The sequence below is a fragment of the Nicotiana sylvestris genome, chromosome 9 (genome assembly GCF_000393655.2).
Source record: "Nicotiana sylvestris chromosome 9, ASM39365v2, whole genome shotgun sequence".
Classification (NCBI taxonomy): domain Eukaryota; kingdom Viridiplantae; phylum Streptophyta; class Magnoliopsida; order Solanales; family Solanaceae; genus Nicotiana; species Nicotiana sylvestris.
In genome coordinates, this window is record NC_091065.1 from 93,036,763 (window position 1) to 93,059,170 (window position 22,408).

Genomic DNA, 22,408 nt, shown 5'->3' on the forward strand with positions numbered 1-22,408 from the left:
TTTCCATTCCAATTTCCTTGGTTGTTGTTTTGATTACCCCAATTGTTGTTTTGGTTGTTGTTGTTCCAATTGCCACCACCTTGTTGTTGATTGTTCTTATTCCAATTACCTCCGCCTTGTTGTTGATTGCCCCAATTTCCTTGGGGTCACCATTGTTGGTTGGAAGAGTTGCCTCTATTGCCTTGATAGTTGTTAACATATTGAACCTCTTCACCTTGGTCATCATAACACTTATTTGAAAAACCACCACCATCATTGTCATATTATTGACAATTCCCTTGAGATTGTTTCCCTCTTTGCCTTCTCTTAAACGTAGTGACACTTTCTATTGCGTTGACTTGGCACGGATTTTGGACTTGTTGCAACTACGCCTTCACCAATTGGTTCATAGTAGTAGTAAGCTCGGCAATAGCTTGACCATAATCATGCAATTCCTTGTGCGAATGGACGACCGTAGGGTCACCTTGGGCACATTTTCTCTACTTTGCCATGCCGAAGAAGTCTCGTCCATTTCATCAAATATATAACATGCCTCGTCATAAGAAAGTTTCATTAAATTGCCCCCGGTCAATTGATTCACAATGCATTGATTTATGGTGATGATGCCCCGATAAAAGGTTTGTTGAATCATCGCCTCGGTCATATTGTTATTCGGGCACTTTTTCACCATAGTCCTATACGGTTCCCAAAATTCATGCAGTGGTTCTGTTGGCTCTTGCTTGAAGGCTAATATTTCATCCCAAAGAGCCGCCATATGACTCGGTGAGAAAACTTTCCCAATAAACTTATCCGCCAACTCATCCCAAGTTGTGATGGAATGGTTAGGGAGTCTCTCGAGCCAATCTAATGCCTTTCCCCGAAGTGAGAAGGGAAAAAGTCTCAATCTCAGCGCATTCTCGGATACATTCGTCTGTTTTCTCCCCCTGCATGTATCTACAAACCCCTTTATATATTTGTAGGCATTTTGATCTGCAGCGCCCGTGAAGTATCCACGCTGCTCAAGTAAGGTCAACATCACATTGATTATCTGAAAATTGCTCGCCCGGATTCTGGGTGGGACAATAGCACTTGCATAACCTTGGGTCGGAAGTACTCTAGGAGACACTCTTGGAGGTGGAAGAGGAGGGTCTGGAATATTGTCATTTGGATTAGCATTGGCATTTCAGCCTCTACGTTGTCCTTGAGGTGCAAGAGGCACCTCATCTTGCTCAAGATCATCTACCTCCTCCCCTGCTATCACGTTTCCAAGAGGGTCATTAGCGTTGTTTAAAGCCATGTTGGTACCTGAGTAATGACACAAAACAAGTAAGTAACAAATAAGGAAAGAAGAACAATACACAAAACTAACTAAATAGATAGCCAAAACCGTTAGCTTCCCGGCAGCGGCACCAAAAAGTGATCGCTACCTACTCCGCACTACTAAAAAGTAGAAAGAGAGGGTCGCAATAGGGAGCTATGAAGGGAGTCGAGTATCTATTTAGATTTAGATTGTGTATTTGTTCCAAATATCACTTCCAATCATTTTTGGTTTTCCTTTAACAAACTACTATTATCAACTACTAATTATAAAAGCAACTAGATTATGCTAAACAAAAATTGCTAAGAGTTGTATTTAATGGGTAGAAAGGCACTAGGGTAGTGACTTTCACCTAGGTGGCTAATCGACGGGTAATTGCTTCTAAGGAACGATTGACATGATTGGGGGAATATGCTATAACCATTGCACGATTTTACCCACTCTCACACCTCTCGGTAAAGAGAGTGATTTTGCCCAAGTGACTTTCTCAAGACCAACTGGGTAGGCAAATTTGTTCAAGCAACTAGGGTTCAAGTCAGGTAATCAATTCTCTTGAGTCCATCCCAATTTCTTGTTGGATCAATTTTGGAGACTTGGGCTCTCGTTCTCAAACAGAGCCAAGTCAACTTAGCACAAACCAGTGTTTGCAACTACCAATTCATAAATTAAACCATGAAATTGACCCAAATAACAAACACCCATAGTCAATCTAGCCCTAAATCATAATACCCATCAATTACCCACTCTAGAGTTGAGCCACAACCCTAGGTAATGGGTCTAGCTACTCATGCTTGAAGATGAAAACAGAGAAATAGATGAAGGTGAAGACATATTGATAAGCACTAAAGTAAATACAGAGATTCTATCGTTAAAACTAAATTAAAATGCCCAAAATGGCTACAATATGGCTTGTCACGAGCGCAGCTGCGTTGTTATAATAGCTGATGACCTAAAAATGGACAAAGATTCTATTTATACTAAGCTGGAAAAACTGAACAAAAATTCCCCTGCGGGGTCAGTGCGGACCACACAAAATGAACTACGGCCGCACTAGGCTCTTGACTCTTCAATTTCATCTCTCTGAACTCAAGATCCGCGGACCGCCCAAAATGGACCGCGACCGCGGAGTCTTTTCATGCGGTCCGCACAAACATGACCGCGGACCGCACAGCTTGAGCCTTGGCAATTTTCATCTCTCTGATCTTCGCCTCTACGGATCACACATAATGGTAGTGCAGCTGCGGAGCCTTCAGTGCAGACCGCACAATTTCCACTGCGGCCGCACTGCTTTAATACTTGACTTGCCAATTCTCTGAATCTCCCTAGTACAGACCGCACAAAGTGTAGTGCGGCCGCACTAGGCCTATTTGTCCTGAGTTTGCCTTGTCTTTGGTACTTGTGCAAGTTTCACTCCTTTTGAGCCGATCTTTGACATCTTGTCACTTTGTCGATCAAACCTGCAATCAAGCACAACTTATGAGCCTTTTGGGACTATTTTTTAACAATTTATTATCAAATCGTAAGCAAGAAAGAGCATGAAACACGTTAAAATCCCTAGTTATCAGGTTTCCCGTCGTCTCAGAGGCCAGAACTGCTGGGTCAACCTTGGAATCTTCCACCTTAACCCTCTTGAGCTCCGAAGGCCCAACTAGCAGACTCTCCTGCCTTCTCTTCTTCTTGCCGAGCACCAGGGTGTTCCCTCCAACGGACGGTGCTTCCTTCGTCAAAAAGATTTCCCCTAGACCTACATGAATGTATAGGTTAATGCAAGGAATGACGAACACTACTAACATCGATCTACGTCAAACAAGGCTCAGGGTTTACCATGGTCTTTGCCTTCCCACGGAGCTCAGGATAAATCTACCCACACTCGTTTGGTATATGGGCAAATTGAGTATAAGCGGCCGACCTAACCCTGGAGATCCGACATTGCACCAGGATAGATCGCTACGGCGGAAAAAGCAAGAAAAGCAGAGTTAGATGCTCGGAGAAATATCGCCAAAAAGAAGGAAAGACAACACATTTACTTACGCCTAGCGTTCCACTTCTTAGGGAACGACATCTTTTCCACTGGAATCAGGTCAGACGTCCTCACTCGGACTAATAAACTTACCCATCCCTCATCCCCGAGCTCCTCGGTGCAGGCAAAAATGGATCTCGGGGCTTGGCAGCAAAGCTTGACGATGCCCACCAACTTGAGATTGTGGAAAGAAGTCAAGAAGAGTCCGATTTCGAGGAAGAAAGTGAGCTTTATTTGGAGGAATCAAGAATTGAACATCCGCTAACCGACTCTATGCTTGTTAGTGATGCCGAGAATAATATGGAATTAGAGTCAACCAATGTAATTGAAAATATGGTTGGGATTGACTCTAGTCCGGGGAAAAAAGAGGATGTCAAAATTCGGGAAGAATTGCAATTTAGAGGTTTGACGTCACATTTCAAGCATTTTCAACATTGGAATTGTGTGGTTATATGGGAATCTAACTACATGAGTCAATAAGGGATTGCGAGGAGGAAAGGCAAAGATCATACAGTTTACAATTTGAAGGTACAAGGAGGCAAAATGACATTTCTCACATGAAAGCCAAGAAGTGCAAAATGTAGAAATTAATGCTTGGCTTGATCATCTACTTAGCACCCCCCACCGCTCGTGGTCACAAGCTTGATTCCAAGTTAGGTTCCTAGTTCATATCGTCCAAGTGGCAAGAAAAGTGGTAAAGTTGATCCATGTTGTGCCACGACGTTAAATGTGATGCTTGGTGGGAGGCAACCCATCATTTTTCAACTTTTTAGTCATTTTAGAAATTTTCCTTTTTAGAATAGTTTAGGATATTATTTTTTGACTAATCTTCCAAGTTTTAGAATTTTTGGAGTTGGATTGAAGAGTTTGAGGTGTTGGAGTGCAAAAAAATAGTTGCTAAAAATCTATGCATGAATCTTCTGGTGTAAGCGCATCTACGGAGAATTCACCGCAGATGCAGTCATGCAGAAGTGGGTTTCTAGGCGCAGATGCGTAGATTTCGCAGGTGCGATAAGATTCCTGCAGAAGCGGCAGCGCAGAAGCACTTTTTTAACCACAGATGCAAAAATTGGGAAAGTTTAATGAACAAAATCCCTCATTTCATCAGGTATTCTCTGGGTTTTCCCCCAAAACCCAAAGTCCCCAATCTCTTACAGACTCAAAATTCTACATTGCTCTTGATATCTACTGCTCTCACACAAGACGACACATGTATCTCTCATATACTTCTCTCTTCTTCTTCTTCTTCTTCTTCTTAGTCCTCCTCCTCATTTATGAGTTCCCATGGTTGTTTCCCTGGATTCCCCATTTCCCTATGATTTATGTTGATATTAGGGTGAGGAAATTGTTTGATAGTAGGTTTGTGTGTGCTGCTAATGAAGAAGAACAAATTTTTAGGAAATCTGAGTACCCAATTTATGTGAAGAAGCATAAATTTTTCACCGCTTGCAAAGTGTTCGATGGATTGTCCAAAAGAAATTGTGTGCTAAGTACCACAAAATCAATCTTAATAGAGTCATAGGTTCATGTAGAGCACTAATTTAGAAGTCTTGAATATAAATTAGGTGCTAAAAATCATGCTACAAGTGAAAAGAGTCGAAAACAGTCTGGGAATTTGAACCCTTTGCGAACACCGCAGAAGCGTAAAAAGTGTCGCAAATGCAGCCTCTCACATGCGTTGACTGTTCCACATGTGCGATTTTTGGCAAACTGGGCAAAATCGCAGAAGCGGAGGAAAACCTGCAGAAGCGGAACCGCACCTGTGATGGTTCTTCCGCAGGTGTAGAAAATGGGCAGAATTCCCAATTCCAGTAGCTTTGAATCTGGAGCTTCCCGAACACGTTCAACTTGATTTTTTGGCCTAATTGCATTGTTTTAAATTGCTTAACATAATTCTACTGCCCGACTAATATTATTTTGATTTTTTAAGGTACTTTGAGCTAAAATGGACCCGAACATGAACAAAAATGCTCCGCTTAATCATGAAATTGAGGTGGATGCTAAGGAACAATTTGATAATTCACGCTTCAGGTCTGCGGATTGTCACCGACAGTATATGACAATTTCTTTTCCAAAAAGATAGTGCTTTAAAAGGGGATCGCCGAGGATAAATTAGTCGAGCTGCTTCCAGAATTCTATGGTCGTCTACCAACCTCCGGCTGGTCGTACTTCATGCCTACTCTGTTAAAAGCCAATGAGGAGTGGGTATGCGAGTTTTAAGTAAATCTAAAGTGTACAAACTTCGCCGACCCACAACTCACTATTAGAGGCAAAACATTGAGGTTTGGGACTGAACAAATCAATGGAATTCTAGGGCTTCCTGACCATCCACTCGAGCTAGTGCGAGAAAAGGATCGTTGCAACAACAGAGGATGGCTTGTTTCCAAAATATGGCTCTACAAACTCTGCAACAGGGTATCACCCTGTGGAAATATTTTAGATGTCTCACACACCAGGGCCTGGATCATTGCATGCATCTAGATGGAATTCTTTTGAATGTTGGTCACTATATCCTGAAACAACTGAGAGAGTATTTGCTAGACGACAATACAGGGTTGATGTTTCCTTCCCTGATCACAGAGTTATGTAGGCGGGCAGAGATTGAGGTCATAGTACCGATAGTTGGTTACTCGCCGACAAACCCTTTCATCTGTTAAGAGTAACGGTCGAGGGCATTGCAGTATAAAGCAAGAAGAGGGAAGTCACCACTAGTGTTGTCGGACCGGAGTCATCCTCACAGGCAACTGTGTCTGAGGGACAATTTGGGATGCTAAACTCCCAGCTTGCATCCATTTGTGAATTAGTGTCACAACTCCCTAGTGGGCCCTCATCCTCTGTGTCTATGCCTGTATACTTCACTGGGGAAGACATGAAGACCTACTTAGATGCACAGAAAAAGCAGGCAGAGTCTCGGGAGAAAATAGCAGCATTTGTTGGCATACTTGAGACAACCTATTGCAACTTAGCCAAGGCACATGTAGATGTTCAGTCGGACTTCCAAAAGAAGAAGATAAAGAATAAGAAGAAGGGCAAGTTTATGATCAAAATGTGGAGAGGCATGAAAGCCATCTTCAAATGAGGGCAACCGGACAGGAAGATACCAGTTGGGGATGACAAATGATAGCGAGGAGTATTCCTTCATGTCAAATGCTGCTGGTAATGATGCTGATGAGACAGATGATGATGAGGCCGATAGTTCTTCATGTCAATGATTAGCCTTCTTCTCGCAGTCTGCTAGTCTGATGTAGACCTCAGGGAGACCATCTAACTACTTGTATTTTTTTTATACTGTGCAGTGAGGACACTTCAATGTTGTTAGTTGGGGGTGGCTTTAGGGAGTGCACTTTGTTTATACATTGATATTTGACTTGTGCCCTTGCCAGACTTATTCTGTTATATGGATATTGTGTGCCCTTGCCGGGCTTATTGTGTTGGCTTTAGGGAGGACACTTTGTTTATACATTGATACTTGACTTGTGCCCTTGCCGGGCTTATTTTGTTGTATGGATATTGTGTGCCCTTGCCAGTCTTGTTTTGTTATTGCTTATCATGTGCTCTTGGCGAGCGTAGTTGTGTGTAGTTATATATGTGTAGATTAGTCACTTTAGTAGTTGTGAGCGTAGTTTTGTTATTTATTAGTTTTTAGATTATGTTATTTTTGCTCCTTTATTATTAGTTTGTTTTGTGATTTATTTTCTTTAGCAATTTTCATTATTGTATTTTTATTTCTTTAGTAGTATTTTCTTGGATTTTCTTTATGCTACGGTTCTTTCCCGAGGAACATTTTTGTGTTGAACCGGGTGACCTTTCCCTATGATGGATAGAGGGACGACTTTCTTAAGGGAATTAGTCTTGTTTTTAGTTATGTGGAGACTTTTGGATTATTTAGTACTAATAAAATTAGTCTCTTGTATGTGAAATGTGAATTAAGAATACCCCTCCGAATTTTGATTTTAAATTGAAAAAGTAAGTTGCATGGGGAGGAATAATTTTTGTGATAACGTTTTGGCTCTTATGGTGACTCTTTGCCCACTAGTTAGCATGATATTGCCCTAAATGCTCTTATTAAGAAGTGAAATTGATCCTTCTTGATTAGTTCATTTGCTTTGAGTGTTAGTTTTTGTTATAAATAATTCTTATGTTTACTTCTATCAGCTAGAACTTGCCCGGTTGGTCTTTCAATGCTAAAGTTAGTTATGTTTGGTTGGAGGGATGACCTTAGGCATTATTTGTGATCTTTAAAAAAGCCTCTTTAGCCTTTCAAGCCTACCATTGCATAAATAGTATCACTAGTTTACCCCATTTGAGCCTTTAACCTTTTCTTTGGCAATAATTCCCTCTTTTGAACCCGCCCCCCCTTGAATATTGAGAATGAGGCTAAAATCCTAAGTTGGGGGTGTTGGTGTCAAGTTGAAAATTGGTAAGGTTGTACATTTAGGGTAGAAATATATACGTCAAGGTTGTTCATATGAAATTACTCAAGCTCCAAAAGAAAATAGTTATATAAAAAAAGATCCAAAAATATAAAAAAAAAAAAAGAGAAAAAGAAAAAAAATATGTATATATAAATGTAGAGTCTTGAGAAAATTAGAGAGGTACTTTAAGGTGGTTCTATGTTGGTAACTAGGTGCCAATAAGGGCTATGTGGTTTAAAAATAAGGAAAGTGCAACAAGAAAGATAAATGTGAGTAGTGTTCAAGGAGGGTGTAGTCACTTTTATCCCAAATGCTTATCCGACCATTTCCTAAACCTACGTTATAAGCTTAAAAAGTCCTTATGAGATCTCCAACCGAATGTTCTTGAATAGGCGGCAAATTAAAATAAGGGCAGGCTTATGGCATGATATTTTGTAACAGTTGAAATACATTTTTCAGAGTGAGTGTCTTTGTGCATTTGTCCCTTGTTTTATTATTATAAATATGGTGATTTTAGGACTTTATTTCTTGTGAGGGCACATGAATAAGGATGGATTGGTGACATGGATGTATCTGGAAATGAGTAAAAAGCATATGTAGTAGGCTACTGCTTTTGAATCACTTCTTGAGGCTTATTGTTGTCACTTGATTATTTTGAAACGCCTTTGCATTTCTTGAAGTTATTTTTAAATGGGTGAGTTATTTGTTTAAGACTCACATGCTTGAGCCTAATTATTAGTACCAACCAAATCCATAAGAATGGTGCTTAATTGAAGAATATGATTTGTAAATGATAGTCATACTACTTGTGCTTTAAATAGTAGAACTTCATTGAATTGTTGGTTTTGAATTGCTTGAGGACAAGCAAAAGCTTTAAGTTGGGGGTGTTGATGAGTGGTGATTATACTACTCATTCTAGTCTCTTTTCTTTAGTGTGCACGATGAAATTGGAGGGTCCAATTTCCTCGTCATTATGATGCCACACGAGCATACTTCCCAAGGCTCGAGATTGGGGTCGAGGTTCGCCTTTGAGGGCTACCAATGCTCGGCCTTGGGACAACACAGACCATCGGCTATATTGGAAAAGAGGGGAGTTCCCAAAGGGTACGGCTAGAGCAGACACAGTCTGTCAGGCTAGTCTGAGCCCGCAGCATGACGTCGACTAGCTGTCCCATCTCCATATCTTTACAATAAATGCATTTGTACTATGATAGGATCCCCCATTTTTCTATATAAAGGGGGTCCTTGCCACATTGTAAGGATTGATTTCTCCAGACTAAATAAACAAGAACATTCTCTTTGCTCCCTAACACATTCTCTTGATATTATTGCTTCTATTTATTATCTTCAATGTTGTTCACTATTTATTGCTTATCATTGGCCATAAAGAGCCTTTGTTGATCTCACTATAACTGTTAGCCACACTTCGACCACCCTCGATAGCTCCCAGCCGAGCTCCGGAATTGACCTCGAGGCCTCCGAATCGACAAGCTCGAGGCCCCGACTGTCAGCCTATCGGTTTAATTATCACCTTATTCCTAACTCTCATTTCATTTCTAAGTTTCACATACATAACCTCAACTGCTTAACAACTTGCATAAAAATAGATCATGTATTTTTAGAGTCCCATAATCAAATTTAATTGTTATAACCATTTTCACGGTAAACATTTAGTTTTTATGTCCTTAAATTATAATATGAGGGTTTTATGTTGTGTATTGTGAGATTTTCAGGTAAATAATGCCATGAAGATAGTTGAATTCAATTGAAGTGGAATTGAGCAAAAAAAGGTTGAAACAATGCAGAACTCTTCAGTGTTTCCGCATATGCGGGAGACTGGTCACAGAAGCGGCCTCGCATCTACGAGGAAAAGGTTTGCATCTGTGGAATTGAGCTACCTCGCCTGGGATCGCATCTGCAGGACAAAAGCCGCTTCTGCGGTTGCGCATCTGCGCTTGCAAGTCCGCATATGTGGAACCAGAGTTTCCCTTCATTGTTTGCATATACGATAGGCAATCCGCATCTACGGAGCCGTACCTGCGAGGTTCCTTCCGCAGGTGCAGTCAACGGGCTTCAGATCTGGGCTAGAATGACATTTCACATTTTCTCAACTCCAAACCCACAAATATACGACCTAGCCTATTGGAAACATATCTTTGGGCAGTCTTTGACCTATTTTTAGAGAAGAACACAAGTTTTGGAGCTAGGTTCTTGCACGCACACTTGGATCTTGAAGATTTGAATCTTTTGGTTGAGAATTTCTTACCCATTTATGATAATTTCTTTATTTCCTTGCTTTGTATTGAATATCTAAGTGTGTAGTATTTACTCCAACAACTTATTTATGGAAATATTCATGTTTAAGTGTGGATTAAATATCTTGTTGTGCTTATGTATTGAATGATTTTTTTATCTTTTATGAAGTGAGTTATTGTTTCTTTAATTATTCTTATTCTTTAATGTTTCCAAAGGGATTAGTTAACTCTAGGACTCGCCCATTAACTTCGAATTAATTTTGGGAATATTATTTGGGGTTGGAAAAGATTAATTAACAAGAACTTGAGGCTCATTTAATAGATTCTACCTAGGGATATGATTGAACTATTTGTAGCCATAATCGGGTGTGCTTAATCTCTTAATTGATTTAGGGATAATTCAATTAGGAATTTTTGTTAGTCTTTAAAAGAATCTAATATATAATTATTACCCGAGGCTAATTAACTGTAACGACCCGACCGGTCGTTTCGAGCATTTGCACTTTGCTCGCCAGTTCTAAGGCATGACTTAGCCCCGTATGATGTATTATGACTTATGTAAATCGTCGGTTGTGGCTTTCAGGTTAATCGGAATAGATATTGAAGAATGGTTTGAGCTTGAAGCTTTAAATTTGAAAGGTTTGACCCAGTCTTGACTTCTTAGTATTTGATATCGGATTTGGATTTTATGATTTGGTTAGCTCCATTGGGTGATTGTGGATTTAGGAGCGGGTTCGGAATATATTTTGGAGGTCCGTGGTAGATTTAGGCTTGAATTGGCAAAATTGGAAATTTGGCATTTTTCGGTCGGCAGTGAAAATCTTGATATCGGGGTCGGAATGGGATTCTAGAAATTGGAGTAGGTCCGTTATGTCATTTGTGATGTCTGTGCGAAATTTCAGGTCATTCGGAGGTGATTTGATAGGTTTGGGCGTCGTTGATGGAATTTGAGAATTTCTAAGTCCTTAGGCTTGAATCTGAGGATGATTTGATGTTTTGATATTGTTTAGAGTGTTTCGAAGGTTGGAATAAGTTTGAATGGTGATATGTGGCTTGTTGGTACGTTTGGTTGAGGTCTCGAGGGCCTCAGAATGGTTTTGAGTGGTTGACGGGAAGTTGGATTTTGAGTTGTGGTGGACATTGTGTTGTTCCTGTTATTTCCGCACCTGTGGATTGGGGACTGCAGGTGCGAGGCAGCAAAAGCAATGAGGATATCGCAGATGCGAGTTTGGCCTTTAGGAGAAGAACCACAGATGCGGTTATTTGGATGCATTTGCGGGACCGCAAGTGTGGTGCTTGGGCGTAGATGCAGTCCTTGTGACTTAAGTGGAAACTGAAGATGCGGTAATATTGACCGTAGAAAAGGCTCGCAGGTGCGTGAAATGGGCCACATGTGCGTAAGTGCTGGGCAGAATGTAATTGAAGGCCCCTTCACGATTTTCAGTCATTTGTTCACCATTTCTGGTCGATTTTGGAGCTCCAAGCTGTGATTTCAAGAGGGAATCAAGTGCTTTAAGAGAGGTAAGCTACGTGGACTTTGTATCTTGTATTTATGGTAATTATTCCATTGTTTAATCGTGAAATTTGTGGGAAAATTAGATAAAGAATTTGGGAAATTGGGGCTTGAAATTGGAGAGTTAAATTGGGGATTTGAGGAGCCATTTGAGTTCCAATTTTGATGATCTTGGTATGTATAGACTCGTGGTAGGATAAGGATTCTAGTTTTTTGATTTTTATCGAATTCCGAGACGCGGGTTCAGGGTTGGGTTTGGCCAATTTCGGGATTTTGAGTTTATTTTGATAATTTTTCCGTGGGCTTTGTCCCTTTGGCGTGTATTGATGATATGATTCTGATTTTGGATAGATTCAAGTTGATTTGAGGCCGAGCCGAGCTTCAAGGGCATCACGGTGTAGATGTTCGTCCGGATCAAGGTAAGTAATGATTGTAAATCTTGTCCTGAGGGTATGAAACCACGGATTTCACATCATTGTGCTACCTTGAGGTGACACACACGCTAGATGACAAGCATGGGATCGTGCACCATTAAGGATTGTGACTTGGTCTGTCCTGTATGATTATTAAGTTGTGTATTTGATTGAAAACTATTTGATACTATTGGGTTTTAGAAGTATTATCATGTTTTGAGCTGAATGCTGTATTTGGGTCTCGTGCCAACTGTTTGGACCCTTAGGGCTTTTTACTATTAATCCTCGCCGTTTTGACTTAATATTTGTACTCAATCATGCTATGTTTTACTGATTTCATAATTTAGCCTTATTTACTCAGTTTTGATACTATAAATGATATTTTTGGGTTGAACGCCCAGTTTTACTGATAGTTTGTGTGGCTTGTGATATTACTGGCTGAGAGTGGTCGAGGGCCTGATTGCGAGGTTGATGACTGAGAGAGGCCGAGTGCCTGGCTGTGAGGATTTTATATTTATGGATCGGGTTACACGCTGCAGCGATATATATATGAGTGATGCTTTGCCCGAGAGGCTTGTTTTTATGAAATTACCATTTTCACTCCTCTTTATATTGAGCCTCTGTTGAAAATGTTGAACAAATGCTTTTAAACAACTTTCATTGAAACTAGAGTTTTTACGAGATGTTCGGAATTTAATCACTGATTTGACTTTGTTATTTTCACTGATATTTTTCTGTTATGAGAAGTATATGATTTATGTTTGCCCGAGGGGCTGTAACGAACTAGGTTTCGCCCGAGGGGCTGATTATGATTTTCAACACTTTTACTATAAACTATATTGAACCTCTATTGAAATTGTTTGAAAACATCTTCAAATGATTTTTACCAAAAGCTGGATTAAAAATGAGATGATTGACTTATATTCTGATTTGAAGGCTTGTTGTGCTTACTGTGTTTATCATGATGTGAATTTATCATTTCCTACTGCTAAGCCTTTATTTACTTTTATTACTTACTAAGTTGATGTACTCACATTACTCCCTGCACCTTGTGTGCAGATCTAGGTATTTTTCTAAGCTCGGTGGCAGGTTCGTCGGAGTTAGAAAGGTAGTTGTCTGGCGATCCCGCCCTGCTTTTCTCCCTTCTTATTCTCCCTTAGTGTATTTTGTGATTTTCCCCGACCATGTTGGTTTTGAGGTTGTCAGACGGTTGTATTAGATGCTCATGACTAGTGACACCCCAATGTCCGGCTTTCTTTCTGCATTGTTGTTTTGTTTTAAAAACTATATAAAGGTTTATTGTTAAATAGATTTGATTTTATCCTAAGAATGGAAAAATACTGAATTATTTTGGGTTTGTGTCGGCTGGCCTAGTTCCTTGATAGGTGCCATCACGACTGAGTTGGTTTTGAGGTCATAACAAGTTGGTATCAGAGCCTAGGTTACATAGGTCTCACGAGTCATGATCAGGTTTAGTAGAGTCTCGTGGATCGGTGTGGAGACGTTTGTACTTATCTTCAAGAGGCTGCATAACCTTTAGGAAAAACTTCACATTCTTGGATTCTTATCTTGCTAAATTGATTCATCATAAAATGTAACTCTTGAAATTCTTTCCACGAGTTCGTATGCACATATGAGCGCTCGGTATCTGCTATGCATCGACGACTTGTGACTCCCTGATCAAGGGGCGAGATGTGATTTCTGTGTGTTGATGTTGGGACAGTCTGGAGGACTTGAGGACTGGCTCTGCTTGTAGCTTGAGCACTGAGGTGTTGATTGTATGAGCACATGCTTCTAGATTTATATGTTTGGTAGTGTCCCTATTAGTAGAAGTGATGACTGGATGGCTATGTGATGAGTATGATGTGACTGTGTGATATGTTCATATGATTTGAATGTGACGAGAAAGGTCTACTTGAGGATAGAAAGAACTATTTGGTGCTCGATTTCCATCTTGATTGAATGTATAGCCCCGAGTTATGGGTGTGAGAAGGATCTTTTCCTGTTGTCTAGTTGAGGAGTGGAGTAGATTTCATGTTACGATATGAATTCAGACTCAGGAAGATTTAGTGATTACGTGATGTCTATGACAGTGGAAGGGTATGAAGAGATGTTAGTTTGAGGCGAAGCAGGTGGGTAATCTCCTGTGGAGTGTTCTGAAGTTTGTGTGATCCTTATGTTGTTTGTTGGAAGACCTCCTTTACTAGTGAACTATATGTAGTACAATTTGAATTTGGATCGCTTATGAGAATGGGCTTGACTGTTACGAGGATGAATGCGAGATTTTCAAGTAAGTTGGAACAAAAGATTGTGGGTGTTGCATGAGCTGATGAAGGATTTAGTTGAATCTCACCATGGTATTATGGCAGTAATAGAGTATAGACATTATGAGTTATTGTATGTGTTGTCTATGGCTTCGAGCCAAGTGGGGGAGTTTGCTATTGATCAGTTGACTGCACGGTTATGTGCTATGTTGGTTCTAATTTGAGGCATACTAGCAAATCAGATATGGCTTATAGAGGTTGAGATCAATAATGACCCGAACAAAGTAAATTTTGGATAGGGGTTGTGTTATGCTTTATGGGTGTATAAGAATTATGGAATGACTTGAGTTATTATTTGTAAATGATGTAATATACGTGGAGCAGGAAGTTATTTGGTTGTATTAAGGTGGGGTTACTTTTTGCAGTGTTGGAGTGTTAATGGAGTACATGTCGTCTGATCCGTTTGATCAGTCTAATTGAGGTTTGAGCAGAGTGGATAACTCTCAAGAATGGTTCTAATGGATTCAAGATTTATATGTAATAATTGGAGATTTTCAAGATGTGTATTTGGCTGAAAACTATGGTTTAAATTGGAGGATGTCAAGACTTATAGCATTTCTATATCATTATGGATCCTACACATCGGTATCAGGAAGGTAAAGGTAATAGCTTTAAGTTCACAGGAAGTCTCTTTAGGGTAAGCATTTGAATGTACTACTTTTTGGAATATTAAGAGAGTATTCAGCGGTTTATGAGCTTTAGGATGGTGTGGTCTTATGGTAAAGTTCGCGGGGCAAGTTTTAGTTAAGGTTAGTGGTGTACTATCATGGAAATGTGTCAATTTGAAGGTAATTCGGAAGAAACTAAGAGAATTAGGACAGCTTAGTATTAGGTTGGATTAGCATGGTAATTGACATGATTAGTTCTTTAGGTGCTTATGATGTAATGAGTATCTACAGGTGTTTCGTGTTAATGTTCTTAGGTTTTGATGCCTTGTGTAGCTTGGTTGAGTTGGGAGGAGTCAGTGCTGATGATTTGGTTTTGTGCAAAAGGGATTCGTAGAGTTCTTGATGATTTCTACCACGGTTAGAGATGTATATTTTCTACTGGCACGAGGAGCATGGGATGTATAGTGATTTTCTCTTAAATGGGATCAAATGGAAAGTTCTTGGCTGGTTGAGTACGTAGTTGTTTGTAGCTCGGAGTGGATTATGAAGTTCTCATATTTTTCATAGGATGGCATGGTTTATGCGGTATGTTGCATGGAGTTGAGATTTGCATGCATAAGTTCACGGTTCAGTTTTGAAAGGAAGGTCATAAATTCTTAGGTAGCATGGTCAGTTTCAGATGGCTAGGTAAATGATATTACTAATTGATATGGTTTGATGAGAATGTACATTCAGAAAGGGGCGAAGCGTTTAAGTTATGGATACTTCATTAGTATTGCGGCACTCTCTTATTTGATCGATTGGGGGAGTTCGGATTTTTGCCCTGTGGCACAAATAATTTCAGAGGTATTCCTCATAGGATGGTCGTGTAATCGGAGAAGTGTGAACATTCAGGCGGTGGAGTGGAGGCCAGAGATGATGATTCGTATGTTCTATGGATTTGGAGACTGAGAGTTGTCGTGAGTAGATTGTTTCGTGGTTGTGGATTGTGAAAATGTAACTAAGGATAGTCAGAGGGTAGTATGTGTTGTGATTCAGTCACTGTGGACTTTCATAGGGTTATTTATCTGTTGTGGGTGACCAGAGTTGATTTGGGGTTCATTGGTAGGCCCAATATGGATGTGTATTCTGCACCGGGTCAGATTTGTTGACTCCGAATTGCTATTGTTGAGGGATGTACCATTTGATTGTTGTTAAGCTTATTCGTGTTCTGGAGTGATATATGATGTTACTCTTCTGTGTTACGAAGAGTTGTGATTCGTTGGTTATATGCATATGCGGTGTTGTTCAATTTGAGCTTTATAGCAGAATTTGAGCGAGATGAGTATTTGGGTATTGCACCACTGGTTGTGCATTGGGTATGTTCTTTTGGGCCGGTGTGTCATTACGTTATTTGCTTCTCCATAGTTACGGTGATTCACTCTTGGTTCTAGATATCAAACTGCGTGTGGTTGTTGATTCTGAGCATGGTAACTTGAGATGTTTCGTGTGGACCAGTGTTTAGACAGGATCACGCATTGAAGTGAAGTTAAGTGGAGGTCTGATCCTTCGAGTTAGATTCGTGTGTTCTGGTATTATGGTGCGTGAGGAGTTATTAGCATCGTGTTCTGGTGGTATTGGTAAGCATGCGGTACAGCTCTCTCATTTGATTCACTTTCCATGATTTGAGTACATTTGGACTGTTGCTTATTGGTGCACGGGTTGTGGCTTGAAATTATATCAATGTGCAATGTCACTAGAGTAGCTGTATGGGATGAGATGAGATCATTGGGATCTCGAATGAATACTATTGGATTGAGTTTCAGCATGTTGGAAGGATTATATCGAGATTCGACTTAGAAATTTACTATAATCCTTGCCAAATGAGAGGGAGCTTCATGAATGGTTGATCTGAGGAATGGTTATAACTTTCTGCATATTTCATTCATCATTGGTAGTATACGGAAGTGTTGGAATGAGGCTTTACTTGATAAGAGGTTTATTATCGGTATTCGGTTGTTTTGAGCAACTGCTGTGATTGGGATTTATCGCTATGAGTGTTTGGGTTATGTGGGATATTATGTAATTGCATCTAGGATTTTAGATATGGTTTGTTATAGCTTGTTCGGACTTATTCAGAGTATAGATGTGAGGTTCTGATCTTATAAATGATTTCGGAAGTGGAAATTTGGTTCTAAGGCTTATGGGTTTGGTTGGATTGCGGAACTTTAGTATGTTGTGCTATCAGACCTATATGGGATGGGGTGACGTGGGATCACCCCCGGGTATGTGCCTGATAAGGTTATACAACGACGTGTTGGCTTTTGGAACAACTCTAGAGACGTTCGAGGACGAACGTATGTTTAAGTGGGGGAGGATGTAACCACCCGACCAGTAGTTTCGAGCATTTACACTTTGCTTGCCAGTTTTCGGGCATGACTAGCCCCGTATGATGTATTATGACTTATGTAAATCATCGGTTGTAGTTTTTAGGTAATTAGAATAGATATGGAAGAATGGTTCTCAGCTTGCAGCTTTAAATTTGAAAGGTTTGACCTAGTCTTGACTTCTTAGTCTTTGATATCGGATTTGGATTTTTATGATTTGGTTAGCTCTTTTGGGTGATTTTGGACATAGGAGCGGGTTCAGAATGTATTTTGGAGGTCCGTGGTAGATTTATGCTTGAATTGGCAAAATTGGAATTTTGGCATTTTCCGATCGGTAGTGGAAATCTTGATATCGGGGTTGGAATGGGATTCCGGAAATTGGAGTAGGTCCATTATGTCATTTGTGATGTGTGTGCAAAATTTTAGGTCATTCAGAGGTGATTTGATAGGTTTCGGCATCGTTGATGGAATTTGAGAATTTTTAAGTCCTTAGGCTTGCATCCGAGGGTGATTTGATGTTTTGATGTTGTTTTAAGTGTTCCGAAGGTTGGAATAAGTTTGAATGGTGATATGTGGCTTGTTGGTATGTTTGGTTGAGGTCCCGAGGGCCTCTGGATGGTTTTGAGTGGTTGATGTGAAGTTGAAATTTGAGTTGCGCTGTAGATTTTGCTGTTCCTGTTATTTCTGCACCTGTGGATTGGGGACCGCAAGTGCGAGGCTGCAGAAGTGATGAGGAGATCGCAAATGCAAAGTTTGGCCTTTCGGAGAAGAACCGCAGATGCAGTTATTTGTACGCATATGCGGGACCGCAGATGCGGTGCCTGGGCACAGATGCAGTCCTTGTGACTTAAGTGGAAACCGCAGATGTGGTAATCTTGAACGTAGATGTGGCCCACAAGTGCGTGAAATGGGCCACAGGTGCGAAAGTGCTGAGCAGAATGTATAAAAAGGCCCCTTTCTCGTTTTTAGTCATTTCTTCACCATTTTTGGTCGATTTTGGAGCTCCAAGCTGTGATTTCAAGAAGGAATCAAGTGCTTTCAGAGAGGTAAGCTACTTGGGTTTTGTATCTTGTGTTTATGGTGATTATTCCATTGTTTAATCATGAAATATGTGGGAAAATTAGAGAAAGAATTTGGGAAATTAGGGCTTGAAATTGGAGAGTTAAATTGGGGATTTGAGGGGCCATTTGAGGTCTGATTTTGATGATCTTGGTATGTATAGACTCATTGAAGGATAAGGATTCTAGTGTTGTGATTTTTATTGAATTTCGAGATGTGGGCCCGGGGGTCGGGTTTGGCCGATTTCGGGATTTTGAGTTTATTTAATAAGTTTCGCATGGGCTTTATCCCTTTGGCATGTATTGATGATATTTTTCTGATTTTGGATAGATTCGAGGTGATTTGAGGTCGAGCAGAGCGGCAAGGGCATTGCGGTGTAGATGTTTGTCTGGATCGAGGTAAGTAATGATTGTAAATCTTATCCTGAGGGTATGAAACCTCGAATTTCACATTGTTGTGCTACCTTGAGGTGACACAAACACTAGATGCGAGCGTGGGTCGTGCACCGTTGGAGATTGTGGCTTGGTCTGTCCCGTACGACCATTAAGCCGCGTATTTGATTGAAAACTATTTGATACTATTGTCTTTTGGAAAGTATTATCATGTTTTAAGCTGAATTCCATATTTGGGCTTCTTGCCAACTGTTTTGACCCTTAGGGGCTTTTTACTATTATTCCTCACTATTTCGACTTAATATTTCTACTCACTCATGCAGAGTTTTGCTGATTTCATAACTCATCCTTATTTACTCAGTTTTAATACTATAAATAATATTTTTGGGTTGAACGCCCTGTTTTACTGATAGTCCGTGTGGCTTGTGAGGTTGATGGCTGAGAGAGGCTGGGGGCCTGATTGCGAGGTTGATGACTGAGAGAGGTCGAGGGCCTGATTGTGAGGTTGATGACTGAGAGAGGCCGAGGGTCTGGTTGTGAGGATTATATATTTATGGATCGGGCTTTACGCCGAAGCGATATTGGATCGGGCTGCATGCCACACCGATAGCACTTGGGCTGTATGAGCCCCTCCGGAGTCTGCACACCCCCAGTAAGTGCAGTCGACTATACATTTATGGATCGGGCTGCACGCCGCAACGGTTATTATGAGGTAGCTATTGATCGTGAGTGTTGAGTGTGAGCGCTGATTGATGAGAGTTGAGTCTCGAGTGACTGAGAGGCTTTCCCAAGGGGCTATATATATATATATATATATGAGTGATGCTTTGTCCGAAGGGATTGTTTTTATAAAATTACCATTTTCACTCCTCTTTATACTGAGCCTCTGCTGAAAATGTTGAACAAATGCTTTTAAAGAACTTTCATTGAAATTGGAGTTTTTATGAGATGTTCGGAATTTAATCACTAATTTGGCTTTGTTATTTCCACTGAGATTTTTCTGTTTTGAGATATATATGATTTATGTTTGCCCGACGGTCTGTATACGAACTAAGTTTTGCTCGAGGAGCCGATTATGATTTTTATCACTTTTACTATAAAATATACTGAAACTCTATTGAAATTGCTGGAAAGCATCTTCAAATGATTTTTACCAAAACCTGGATTAAAAATGAGATGATTGACTCATATTCTGATTTGAAGACTTATTGTGCTCACTGAGTTTATCATGATGTGGATTTATCATTTCCTACTACTCAGTCTTTATTTACATTTATTACTTACTTAGTTGGTGTACTCACATTACTCCCTACACTTTATGTGCAGATTCAGGTTTTTTTCTGAGCTCGGTGGCAGGTTCATCGGAGTTAGCAAGGTAGCTGTCTGGTGATCGCAGCCCTGCTTTTCTCCTTTCTTATTCTCCCGTAGTGTATTTTTTGATTTTCCCTGACCATGTTGGTTTTGACGTTGTAAGACAGTTGTAGTATATGCTTATGACTAGTGACACCCCAATGTCGGGCTTTCTTTCAGCACTGTTGTTTTGTTTTAAACACTATATAAAGGTTTATTGTTAAATAGATTTGATTTTATCCTAAGAATGGAAAAATACTGATTGATTTTGGATTTGTGTCGGCTGGCCTAGTTCCATGATAGGCGCCATAACGACCGAGTTGGTTTTGGGGTCGTGACATTAACATAAACTCGCTAATATTTATAAAATCGTAAAATACATTGGATCGTTACTTGAGTGTAATTCCATGTGTATCCACACTTGTAGCCATTGATCGTTTTACTTGATATAAATATTTTCTCAAAACAATTCTAAGTGTTTGGCATTGCATAACAAGTGATAATTCTCTTACATTACTAATCGCCAACATATTGTTCTCTGTTGGATTCGACCCCGACTCATAGTTGTGTAAATTATATTGCATGCGACCGTGTCCATTTACTTTTTACTAGTGGATTTGGATGTCATCAGCAAACAATCTATATTAGGCACGCATATCCTACCCTGCATCCTCAAAGCACCATCATCCCCAATAGTAACCTCATTAGCATCACCGTGATGAACCGTGTCCTTAAGGACAAGCAGATGGGGGTCATCATAATGACGCTCCCTGATACGATCATAAAGAGATGACCGAGAAACCGCACAAGCCAATACTCAACTAGGCTCAGAAATATCAGATCTCACAAACTGGCTGGCTAAGGCCTGAACAACCAACACTATAGGCCTCTATGCTGCTGGTAGATAAGCCAAACTCTCCAAACTCTCTGTCCAGCGACTCAAAGCATCGGCCACCATATTGGCCTTCCCAGGGTGGTACAAAATATTGATATCATAATCCTTAAACAGCTCTAACCACCACCCCTGACGCAAATTAAGATCTTTATGCTTGTACAGAAGTTGAAAACTCCAGTGATCAGTAAATCTCACAAGGGACGCGATACAAATAGTGCTTCCAAATCTTCAAGGCATGAATAATAGCAGCTAACTCAAGGCCGTGGATAGGATAGTTCTTTTCATGCACCTTCAGCTGTGTGGACGTATAAGCAATCACCCTACAATCCTGCATCAACACCGCGCCGAGGCCAACTCGTGATGCATCACAATAGACTATATAAGACCCCGAACCTATAGGAAATATCAATACTGGGGCTGTAGTCAAAGCTGTCTTGAGCTTCTAAAAGCTCTCCTCACACTTTTCCATCCACCTAAACGGAGCACCCCTCGGGGTCAGCCTGGTTATAGGTGCTTCAATAGATAAAAATCTCTCAACAAATCGATGGTAATAACTTGCCAAACCAAGAAAACTCTGAATCTCTATAGCTGAGGATGGTCTGGGCCAACTCTACAATACCTCCACCTTCTTCGGATCCACCTTGATCCCTTCACTCGACACTACGTGACCCAAAATGCCATGAAATCCAACCAGAACTCACATTTTGAGAACTTTGCATATAATTTCTTTTTTCTCAAGGTCTGAAGCACTGTCCTCAAGTGCTGCTCATGATCTTCCCGACTCTGGGAGTACATTAGAAATGTCATCAATAAAGACAATGATGAACGAGTCAAGATATGGTTGGAATACACTGTGCATCAAATGCATAAATATTGCTGGGGCATTGGTCAGCCCAAATGACATAACAAGGAACTCGTAATGACCATACCGAGTCTTGAAAGTAGTCTTTGGGATATCTGGCTCCCGAATCTTCAATTGATGATAACCTAAACGCAAATCAATCTTGGAAAACACTCGAGCACCCTGTAACTTATCAAATAGGTCATCAATATAAGGCAAAGGATACCAGTTGTTCACTGTAACTTAGTTTAACTTGTGATAATCAATGCACATATGCATAGAACCATCCTTTTTCTTCACAAACAAGACAGGAGCACCCCAATGTGACACACTAGCAGAATAAAGCCCTTATCAAGCGATTCCTGTAAATGTTCCTTCAACTCCTTCAACTCGGGAAGAGCCATACGATAAGGAGGAATAGAGATGGGTTGAGTACCCGGCAATAAATCAATGCCAAAATCAATATCTCTATCGAGCAGCATGCCCGGAAGATCAGCTGGAAACACATCCAGGAAATCCCTCACTACTGGGACTGAGTCAACTGTAGGGGTATCAATACTGACATCCCTGAATTAAGCTAGATACGCGTCACACCCCTTCTCAACCATCCGATGAACTTTAAGAAATGAGATATCTCTATTGGGATTGTAATCTAAAGTA